The sequence below is a fragment of the Chiloscyllium punctatum genome, chromosome 23 (assembly GCF_047496795.1).
Source record: "Chiloscyllium punctatum isolate Juve2018m chromosome 23, sChiPun1.3, whole genome shotgun sequence".
NCBI classification, from domain to species: Eukaryota; Metazoa; Chordata; class Chondrichthyes; order Orectolobiformes; family Hemiscylliidae; genus Chiloscyllium; species Chiloscyllium punctatum.
The window spans coordinates 45,762,846-45,774,757 of record NC_092761.1 but is presented as its reverse complement, the minus strand read 5'-3'; the positions used below and the strand labels follow the sequence as shown (position 1 = coordinate 45,774,757).

Below are 11,912 nucleotides of genomic sequence, written 5' to 3'. Positions count from 1 at the left end.
CTCACCAAATGTTTATTGTGGTTCTTGTTCTCAGAAACAATAAGATACTTACTCAGGTTTTTCTCTGGAGCAGTAATTAGATGACCAGGAAGACATTTGTGTAGCTGTGTGTGCCGTGTTCAGTGAGCATTTTTTTTCAATTACAACTATATTTTAAGAATATAGGAAGGGATTAATAATCGTGTGTTAAAGATCTTAATTAAAGTCATATTTTCTTTTAAAAATTACGAGAATTCCTTTGTGCAACAATAATTTGGAGATCTCGGTATTGGACTAGGGTGGACAAAGTTAAAAATCACATGACACCAGGTTATAGTCCAACAGGTTTATTTATAAGCACTAGCTTTAAAGGCTATGGCTCTGCATCAGGTGATCTGGTCTCTTAGGAGAGATACTACTAGAGATACACAAGTGCCTTTCATTATCGTCCCAGCAAGGAAGGGTGGGATTATAATCAATTGGGATTACTCAAATGAAAACTAACCAGTGTTTATTCCGAGAATTAGACTGTTTCTGTGTAATGGACTGAGAATGAAATAGTAATTCACAATAATAATGGTACTAAGCACATATGCTCTTACTTACAAATTAATATCAGAATAATGGGAAGAAAGATAAATCGACATATCATGAGTTTATTGTAAATTCATAAAAAATACAACTGCTGAATACGTTTAAAGCAGTTTTTCTTATAAAGAAAAAGACAATGAGAATGTTTAGCAGTCGGACGGAATCGGAAGAAAAGGTCATTCACTGTGACTATTCAGCTGCAGACATCTTCTCTTCCTTCCACAAATGTATAACTTGCAACAATTCCAAATGTATTCTGACTGATAAAGGAAAGAGCAAACGCCTGAAAATTCTATTTTTTTTTTGTTTACAAAAAAGTCACAAATTTAAATAATCTTACTGACATCAGAATTACAATAAATCTTTGTGTTGAAGAAAAATATAATCAAATCAAATCAAAATATACATCGATATTCACAATAATTGGCAGAGTGAACACTGCAATATCTTTCCATCAGTTGATGTACTGAGCCATATTTCCACTTTTCTATCCCTGACTGGATTGATCAATGGTTAGATATTAGCAATAAATCAATTATTAATATGCTGTCAGTGAACTGAATATTAATGAGAAACTTCACATTGCCGTTTGAATGAGCAATGTGTCAAAATAAACAGTAATTATTGGTGAAATGTCATTAGATATCACTTAATCGATGAGGCTGTGATTACTTTGATTGTTGAAATAAGTAGCATTCCAATATTTCCAATGAGCATTGGATGGAAAATTGATGCTTTTTGGTGTAGAGCTGAATTTTTTTTATTGTAGCATTAGCAGAAATAATCAATGGATTAAATTATGATGTGCATCACACCTTACTGAATATTTTCAAGTTTTCTAAAAGGTTTCTAGTCCAATCTTCAATTTAAAAAGGGTAATTTTGGCTCAGCACATCAGTAACTGCAAACATTTTCAACACATCTCCAAAGTTATTAATCTTATCATTCAAAAAAACCCAAAAAAATTTCCGCTGTAAATGTCCTGGACTCTATCTTTAGATTATAGTCAAGTTTGTTCTCTACTTATTTTCTTCCTATTTCTGACACCAGTGGCTAAATATTGATTAGATTAAATGTCATATGAGTGAGGTATTAGTTTTCTCTGAAAGATCTGTGCAGCACAGGAATGGGTCCTTTGGCCCGTAACGTTGTGCTGAATATAATGCAAAAGAAACTCATCCCTTCTGCCTATCCTTGGTCCATATCCGTCCAAATTATCTCAATGAACATTAAATAGCCTTAATGGATCTGCCTCCACCACCAACCCTTGAAGTTCATTCCAGACACCTAACACTCCCTGTGTAAAAAGTAAATGTCCCTCACATGCCCCTCGAACTACCCCCCACAACCTTAAATACATGCCTCATAGTTTTGACGTTTCAACTCTGGGAAGAAACGTCCTGACTGACAACCCTACCTATGTATCTCATGATTGCATAGACTTCAATCAATTCTTCCCCTCAGCCACCGCCACTTCACAAAAAAGCAGCCTCTCCAAATCCAGGCAGCATCCCGGTAAACGTCCTCTGTGCCATCTCCAAAGCCTCCATACCCTTCCTGAAATGTGGCAAACAGAAGTGAATACAATACTTTAAGTATGCCTTAACCAAAGTGTTACAAAGTTGCAAAATGATATCCTGACTCTTGTAACCAGTTCCCTGACCAATAAAGGCAAACCTGCCAGTTGCCTTCCTTACCACCCTATCTACTTGCATGGACACTTTCAGGGAGCCATGGTCTTGAACGCCAACATCCCTTTGAACAACAAAGCTGTTCAGGGTCCTGCCATTAACTATCTACTTTTCTTTAATATTTGAGCTCCCAAAGTGTGACACCTCACACTTGTATGGATTAAGCTTTACCTTTAATTTCTCTGCCCATAGCTGCAGTTTATCTTTTTCCTGTTGCATTCTTTGACAACCTTCTACATTATTCACAACTGCACTGAACTTTGTATCATCTGCAAGCTTATTAACTCACCCAATTAGGTTTTAATTCATGTCACTTCTATATATTTGTATCGTAACCAGAAGGGTTCCAGTACAGATCCCTGTGGAAAAAAGACAGAAAATGAGGGAAATTTCTTGAATAAATGTGTTTTTTTCAATGACAAAACAATTCTGATGAATAATCTCTGAAGTTGTGATTTTTGTTTTAAATTAACCCAATATTTTAATTCTCAGTTTACTAATCTTAATGAATATCCAGTAAAAACTGCTTTGAATATATTGAATCATTTTAAGCGTTGAGTTCTAACATTAATTATTATTTGATTGTCATTTCAATTCTCATATCATCATGAGATTCACATTTTAGTTGAATCCATTATTTCTTAGTGCCAGTATCACGATGAAATATTAACATTCTTTTCAGGTCAACACACATGCAATCAACCAGAGTTTTCTCACCCAACACTCATAGTAACTATCTCATTCTCTTTCATTTGAATTCTCACATTAATGGAAGGATTATTAATCAGCCTTATCAATTAAGAAATAGCTAATTATTTTTCACTTCAATATTTCAGTTTTTTCAGATATACTGCACAATTACATTGCAATAAGGATTTTCTTATCAACCTTAAATTTGGTTTCAGCCATTTTAAAACTAATTATTACTAATGTCTAACTGGTAATCATTGTTTAAATGCAATATATCCAGCTGTCGATGTGGAACAATGGCTCAATACATCAACTGACAAACAATATTGCACTCGACAATCTTTTAATCTTAGCAAAATAATTTTCAGTATGGAAGCTTAGTTGGATTGACTTGGCTGTGAGCAAAAATACATTCTGAGGAAGGGTCACTGGACCCAAAGTATTAACACTGAATGCTTCCCACAGATGCTGCCAGACCTGCTGTGTTGTTTTCCAGCAATTACTGATTTTGTTTCTGAGTTCCAGCATCCACAGACTTTTGCGTTCTTGTACTGATTGTTTTTCACTTCAATGCTAACATTTCTATATTTCTGATTATTACAAAAGAGCTAACTATTTTTCACATTAAACATTATTTAAATTTCATGTGATTCTTGTGTACACAAACCTGAATTTACAAATGTTTGATCTATTCTTTTACAATAAATCTTGAATTCTTAGAAATCACAATTTTGTGAAAGTGAGGAAAGTTGTCTTTTGCTGAGTAGTCACGTTGAATGGCGAATGCTTTATTTCCAATTCATGTGAGTTACAAAGCAGGTCAATGTTAATTTATGTATATGAATAACTGCTTCAAACATATTAAATTATTTGATTATCATGAGACTTATATTTATTTAAGATCATTGTCGCTTCGTTCCATCATTACGAGAAATTAGGAATTCTTTTTATCCATTACACACTGGAAGTGTCTAATATAATCCTAGTCCAATTATCACGATAAATATCTGAGCAGTTTTCCCTGTGAGTAACCACAGTAAGTATGTGATTATAGTCCTGCCCTTCCTGCATGGGAACATTATGGAGGGCTCTGGTAATGTCTGTACAAATAGACCATGAGGCAGGCGTTCAATTCCTACCTTAAACAGAGATGTGTCAAAGCACCTCAGAGTTGATTAGAACATATCTAAGTGTCAATTGAATTACTTTTCAATCCAACATTTTCTCAACTTGTATCTGTTGTTGATTATAATGGTCACAATATCTTGAATTTATTTGTTTCAGGTCACTGATTAAAGTATGAATGTTATTAAGGCGAGGGGGAAAGTTTTAAAAGGGATCTGAGGGGCAACTCTTTTCACAACATGTGTTTGGCATATTGAGATGAGCTGTGAGAGGAAAGGCAGCGGCTGGTACAATTACAACATCTAAAAGACTGTAGGACAGTTACATGGATAGAAAACATCCAGAGGGATATGGGACAAACACAGCAAAATGGGACTAGTTTAGTTTCGGAAACCTGGCCGGAATGCCAAGTTGGGCTGAATGGCCTGTTTCCGTGCTGTATCAGTCTAACTTTCTACAATTCAAACTTGACTGTGAAAGGTAAAGGAAAGCAAAAACGGGTATTAATTCTATTTTGTGTCCATAAAAAAGTGACATGAATTTTAAATAATTGTGTCACATGAAATAGTTCACTCTTACTGTGATTAGAAATACAATGAATGCAAGCACAAAAGTGAAATATAATTGAATTAATTCAACTGTGTTTCCATGGTTAAAATAAAAATTGATTTGCACAATGATTGTGAGTTTGTACACTGTAATATATTCACATCAGTTCACGTACTGAGCTATTATTGCACATTTATACCCCTTACTGAACTGAACAAGAGTTACATATTAGCAACACATAGATTTTTGAAAATATATCAGTGCACTTCAAAGAAGGAGATATTTAATGTTGCTATGTGACTGTGCAATGTGTAGACATGAACAGCAATCACTGCAGTGAAAAGTAATTACAGTTCTCTGAATTTATAAGGCTGAGATTACTGTAATTATTCAAATGAGCAAAAGTCAGTTTTCAAAGCATGTTGGATGCAAAATCATTGGTTCCATTGTGGGATACTTGACCTAAAAAAAATAGTATTGATACAATGGATTAAATGAAACAATGGATTAAATTAAAATATGGATCTGACTATACATGTTAGAAAGACAAACAAATTATTCTGTAATTATTATAAGGATAATGAATTCATAATAAATGTTGTAATCAGAACAAACAAGCTGACTCAACATTTTAAAAAGCACTTTGCTCTGATGTTGATTAGACATCATTAAGATCGGTAAATTGAAGACTAAAATCTAACAGCTGGATTGATGGATTGAGGACAATAAATGAGCCATTCGGTAATGATTGAAAAGAAATGACTTTTGCTCAAAATGCAGACAATACAGAAGTAATGTATTTCATTCAATTAGTTTACATGTAGAAACGTATGTTTTTAAATTATTTAATTTTATCCTGATCGATGTTCAAACATTTGTGTCTGAATTAGGAAGAAAATAAGGAGATAACGAAAGTTAATATTAGAGTGACCACAAGATACAGTCCATGACATTTGATAGAAAAAGGAATTTGCATAATCTTGTAATTATTGAACATTGTTAACCAATTAACTCCTCAGGTACTGAAGCAGTCCAACCCCAAGAACAACAAGATCTAGACAATATCCAGATTTGGGCTGACAAGGGGCAAGTAACATAGGATAGGATAGGATAGGATCAAGGATAACCCCAAGGCATTCTATGCGTATGTGAGAAACCTGAGAATGACGAGAACGAGGGTAGGTCCGATCAAGGACAGTGGTGGGAGACTGTGTATTGAGTCGGAAGAGATAGGAGAGGTCTTGAACAAGTACTTCTCTTCAGTATTTACGAACGAGAGGGACTGTATTGTTGAAGAGGAGAGTGTGAAACGGACTGATAAGCTAGAAGAGATATCTGTTAGGAAGGAAGATGTGTTGGACATTTTGAACAACTTGAGGATAGACAAGTCCCCCGGGCCTGACGGGATATATCCTAGGATTATGTGGGAAGCAAGAGAGGAAATTGCAGTACCGTTGGCAATGATCTTCTCGTCTTCACTGGCAACGGGGGTGGTACCAGGGGACTGGAGAGTAGCGAATGTTGTGCCCCTGTTCAAAAAAGGGAATAGGGATAACCCCGGGAATTACAGGCCAGTTAGTCTTACTTCTGTGGTAGGCAAAGTAATGGAAAGGGTACTGAGGGATAGGATTTACGAGTATCTGGAACGGCACTGCTTGATTAGGGACAGCCAGCACGGATTTGTGAAGGGTAGGTCTTGCCTTACAAGTCTTATTGAATTCTTCGAGGAGGTGACCAAGCATGTGGATGAGGGTAGAGCAGTGGATGTAGTGTAAATGGATTTTAGTAAGGCATTTGATAAGGTTCCCCATGGTAGGCTTATGCGGAAAGTCAGGAGGCATGGGATAGAGGGAAATTTGGCCAATTGGATAGAAAACTGGCTAACCGGTCGAAGTCAGAGAGTGGTGGTAGATGGTAAATATTCAGCATGGAGTCCAGTTACAAGTGGAGTTCCGCAGGGATCAGTTCTGGGTCCTCTGCTGTTTGTAATTTTTATTAATGACTTAGATGAGGGAGTCGAAGGGTGGGTCAGTAAATTTGCAGATGATACAAAGATAGGTGGAGTTGTGGACAGTGAGGAGGGCTGTTGTCGGCTGCAGAAGGACTTAGATATGATGCAGAGCTGGGCTGAGGAGTGGCAGATGGAGTTCAACCCTGCCAAGTGTGAAGTTGTCCATTTTGGAAGAACAAATAAGAATGCGGAATACAGGGTTAATGGTAGGGTTCTTGGTCAGGTGGAGGAACAGAGGGATCTTGGGGTCTATGTACATAGATCTTTGAAGGTTGCCACTCAGGTGGATAGAGTTTGTAAGAAGGCCTATGGAGTATTATCGTTCATTAGCAGAGGGATTGAATTCAAGAGTCGTGAGGTGATGTTGCAGCTGTACAGGACTTTGGTTAGGCCACATTTGGAGTACTGTGTGCAGTTCTGGTCGCCTCACTTTAGGAAAGATGTGGAAGCTTTGGAGAGGGTGCAGAGAAGATTTACCAGGATGTTGCCTGGAATGGAGAGTAGGTCATACGAGGATAGGTTGAGAGTTCTCGGCCTTTTCTCGTTGGAACGGCGAAGGATGAGGGGTGACTTGATAGAGGTTTATAAGATGATCAGAGGAATAGATAGAGTAGACAGTCAGAAACTTTTTCCCCGGGTACAACAGAGTGTTACAAGGGGACATAAATTTAAGGTGAAGGGTGGAAGGTATAGGGGAGATGTCAGGGGTGGGTTCTTCACCCAGAGAGTGGTGGGGGCATGGAATGCGCTGCCCGTGGGAGTGGTAGAGTCAGATTCATTGGCGACCTTTAAGCGGCATTTGGATAGGTACATGGATGGGTGCTTAATCTAGGATAGAAGTTCGGCACAACATCGTGGGCCGAAGGGCCTGTTCTGTGCTGTATTGTTCTATGTTCTAACATACATGCCACACAAATGCAGGCTGCGACCATCACATATAAGAAATGACCTAACTACCATCACTTGACATTCAGTGCTGTTACCATCACTGAACACCCACTATCAACATTATCCTGGGGATAATCATCGCTCAGAAACTGATTTGGTCTCACCACACAAACACAGTGGCTACAAGAGTAATTCAACTCCTGGCTCCTGAAAGCCTGCCCAACAGCTACCAGGCACAAGTCAGGAGTGTGATGGAATACTCCCCACTTGCCTGGATTAGTGCCACCCTAACAACACTCAAGGAATTGATGGCCACTTCCATCTCGAAGGACAAAGGCAGCAGCTAGATGGAAAGGCAACTACCTTCAAGTTCCCCTCCAAGGTACTAACCCACCCTGACTTGGGAATATATTGCCATTCCTTCACTGTCGGTGGGTGAATGTCCTGGAAATCCCCACGCCAATGGCATCATGGGTCAACCCACAGCAGGTAGACTGCAGCGGTTCAAGAAGACAGCTCTGCACCAATTTCTCAAGGGTAACTCGGGACGGGCAATAAATGCTGGGCTCAGCCAGTGACACCCAAATCACATCAAATAAATATTAAAATAATGTCTGCAAGATCAAAACAGCTCCAACACTGTCCTAGCTGCAATCTCTGCCTCTTCTAATTCACAAAGATAAAAGGTTACCTTGCTCAACTTTCTCATCAGTACAGTATTTCCCCCCAGCCCTCTCTTATACCAACCAGCAGCATTTCCATCACCAGCAGCAACTCCGCTTAAAATATTTTGTCAGTAACTTTTCATTAACTAGTTACTTCAATTACAATGCAATCTCTACAAACAGACCAAGTACTTTTTCGGCAACAACAAATTTTCTAACAACTTTTCTTGATCTCTCTGCCATTCTTTTTGGTTATATGAGGTAGGGAGGGATAGGATCACCACAGTGATGTAAGATATATGTAACACAGTGAGACAGGAAAGCTAGTATGGCTCACGTTGACTCTTAGACCCCACACAGTGGAACAACACATTCACTGCATAATAAACACAATACAACATTTCAACCCGGCGTGACAGTAATAAAATGTGGATCGGTTGGACAGGCTGGATTTGTTTCAACCGGAGTTTGGGAGAGTGAGGGGTGACATGACTGAAGTGTCTAAGATCCTGCTTGGTTTGTTAAGGAGGATGTGGAAAGGATGATTCCTCTTGTGGGTCATACGTGAACTCGAGAGAACTACTTTAAAATTAGATTCACCCTTTCAGGACAGAGATGAGGAGATTTATTTCCTCTCAGAGGGCTGTGCAACTTTGGAACTCTCTGCCCCAGAAGGTGAGCTCAATGAATAAATTTAAGACACAGGTTGATAGGTTCTTGTTAAGGGACGTTGGGGGAAGATGGAACACAAATCACTAACAGATCAGGCCTGGCCTTATTGAATGATGGAGTGGACTTGAGGGGCTGAAAGGTCACCTTCTGCTTCTTTCTCACATGACACCGGACTAAGAGCTTTGTTGAAAATTCATTCACTGGATGTAGGTGCCACTGGTTATGGGCAGCATTTATTACCCAGAGGGCAGGTAAGAGTCAACCACATTGCTGTGGGTCAGGGGTCACATGTAGACCAGATCAGGTAAGGATGGCAGCTTCCTTCCCTAAAGGACATCAGTGAGCGAGTTGGGTTTTTCCTGACAATCGAGAATAATTTCATTAATAGACTCATAATTCTAGATGATTATTGAATTCAAACTGCTGAAACTGACTGACCATGTGGCTGTCAGTGACTCCAACACAAGTGAATGGAAACATTGCTCAGAGTCTGGTTCTGGAACATTCAATAAAACCAGGAAATGGAAAGTGAATACTTAGCTGAAAACAAGGCCACTGCTTTGTTAGAGACAAAATCAATCAATGTTCAGTTACTGAACATTACTGACTCACAGAATATTCTAACCTGCAGAATCACAGTAAAAGGGGAAAGTAAACAACATTCTTGGCAAAGACGTAATGAACCAACTGCTTGTATAAAAACAGCTCAGAACAAAGGGGGTGAATCCTCCACAAACTGACAAATCAGATTTGTAGATAGAGATTGGAATTCTTTAGAAAAAAACCCTTCCCTGCTGATGGTGTGTGCTAGAAATCATTCTCAGAGTGATCTGCCACTTATGTCCTTTGAAGAGAACCTGTTTCCCCTCACAAAAGGAGGTGTGTTGCTCACTTACAGACTGACTTGCAGACAAAGGAAATCTGATCAGGGACTCGCAGGTTAATTAAGCTATTAGTGACAGTCCACTGCACAGAACAAGAGCTCAGACCACAACAGATTCTAGTGAAACCAACAATGCAATGAAAAAGGTGAATTGGTCTTTATAATCATGCAGCCTCTCTCAATCAAATAATCCCAGTCAACTTCTCAACATTTTAAAACTATTAATATCAATGAATATATATTTATTTCCATTCCTAATTTCCTCCCAAAAATGTATCTGATTATTCTCTTCAAAATATAATTTAAATGGTGTATTCCAAATCACAATTCATTTTCAATTATTCTTAGTGCAAAACAACTTGCAAACTAAAAGAGTTTTCATGTCAATAATGACACTGGAAATTTTGTTATGTAGTTTAACCATATTTCCAAATATTGTTTTGGTTCATTATTGCAGTGAAGCTAAAATTAAAGTCTATTTTCTCTGATATCCTTCCATTACTCTATTCCCTAATAACAATGCCCATGGTGTAATAGGTGACAAACATTAAATAAAATTGAATTTTCATTGTAAGAACTTGTACAAATAATCACATATTATTCAGTTCATTCATTGTCATTGACTATCAGTTCATTGTATGATCACGTTAAATTCACTTAAATAATCAAAGTAGAATTTTCACCTCTATAGATATGTAAAGTGAATGTCAAATTATTAATATTTCAAGTAAAACCAAATTCACATTTTGTTCTGTTTGAATCCAGGAATGACAGGATGTGTTACATTATTATGGGAAACAGGAACAAGTGAAGGTGGTGGCTGTCAGACGTGAGGCCTTAAAGCCAAAGGGCCAGGTGGTAGTTACAGTGGGGGAGGTACCTAGTGCCCCGCTCTCCTCAGAAGGCAGTGAGGATGGTGACACTGACTGGAACGGGTTCGATGACAAAGCACCCACGTATGGACAGAGGGACGGCAATGGGTGGGATGACCCACCGCCCTGTAAGACCCAGAAGACCGTGTCTATGGCACCACTGGGCATCAAAGCTCAATGTAGACAGTAGGGAGCAACAAAGGGAACTGACAGAAACCAAACCTGAACCGTTCACCCGCTGAATAACAGATGTTGGTGAATGAACACCCAGCCTGATAGAGAAATGGCAATAATGGGCCTTATTGGGACAATATGGATGAATTAGTAGAGGTACACAGTCTCACTGAAGATGATGTAGGGACCCTCCCTCGGTCCAAGATGCCCTGAAGTGTACAGCAGAAACTGTACCTGCAATGAGAGGATGGGGTGCAAGCCGGTTACCCCCAGAGTACAGCTGATCCATGGCACCAGGCATTTACAGATATTACAGGGACACACTGGGAAGGGGACAGGCTGAATGGGCTAAAATAACCTTGGTGACTCAGGGAGCCAAGGGTAATATCGAGGATCATACAGAGAGGTCGCCTGAGGTGTGTAAGGACCACAGGGGATTACCAAACCCCAACCTGTGATGATGAAATCGATTTGATGTATTTAAAAGATGACATAGGACCTCAATTACCTGTAATTATAAACATGGGACTCCCAGTGGGAGATAATTCTAACCACATTCTGAATTGGGCCATGAGAGCTGAGGCAAACACAGAAACACAGGGGAATAGCTGCAGTACAGGGAAGGTAATCAGACCCACAATGTTACAAGGGAAGCAGGAAAGGGCACATAGACAAGGAACATAGGCACAGAGAGGGAGGTTGTTCATATTGTAAGTGGCCTGTGTTCATGTAGGTATATGCATAGCCCATGAATATTCATTGACGTGCTGTTAAGGGGCCAACCCTTGCATGATTCTAACACCGGAGCATCTTTGTCAGTTACCGATAAGCATTTACCCTTCACCCCCTAAATTACTAAAATGAGAGCAGTCGGAGAGGGAACCTGGGAAGGTGGATGAAGCAAACCTGTCCCGATGTAGACCGGGAGTATGACAAAACGTATTCAGATATGGAGGTGTGACACTCAAGAAGGGACCATTCTGGGAGTTGCTCCTGTTTATTCTAAAATGGCAACTATTGACATCAACACCCGAATTTAAACATGGGGATGCTCCAGCCAGGACTGGGACAGAAAGAAAAGGAGAGGCAACCTCTCCGGAGTAGCTACATTGCAGGGAGACT

General features: G+C 39.1%; 1 long non-coding RNA gene across 1 annotated transcript in view; it reads right to left on the bottom strand.

The window, feature by feature from the left end:
- Positions 1-895: 895 nt before the first annotated feature.
- LOC140494061 (uncharacterized) overlaps positions 896-11,912 on the bottom strand; it is a 160,185-nt gene continuing 149,168 nt past the window's right edge. Inside the window, exons 3-4 of the long non-coding RNA XR_011963900.1 lie at positions 2,551-2,620; positions 896-2,127 (exon numbers count right to left, since the gene is read on the bottom strand). This is a non-coding gene — a long non-coding RNA (uncharacterized lncRNA). The remainder of the gene's footprint in view (positions 2,128-2,550; positions 2,621-11,912) is intronic.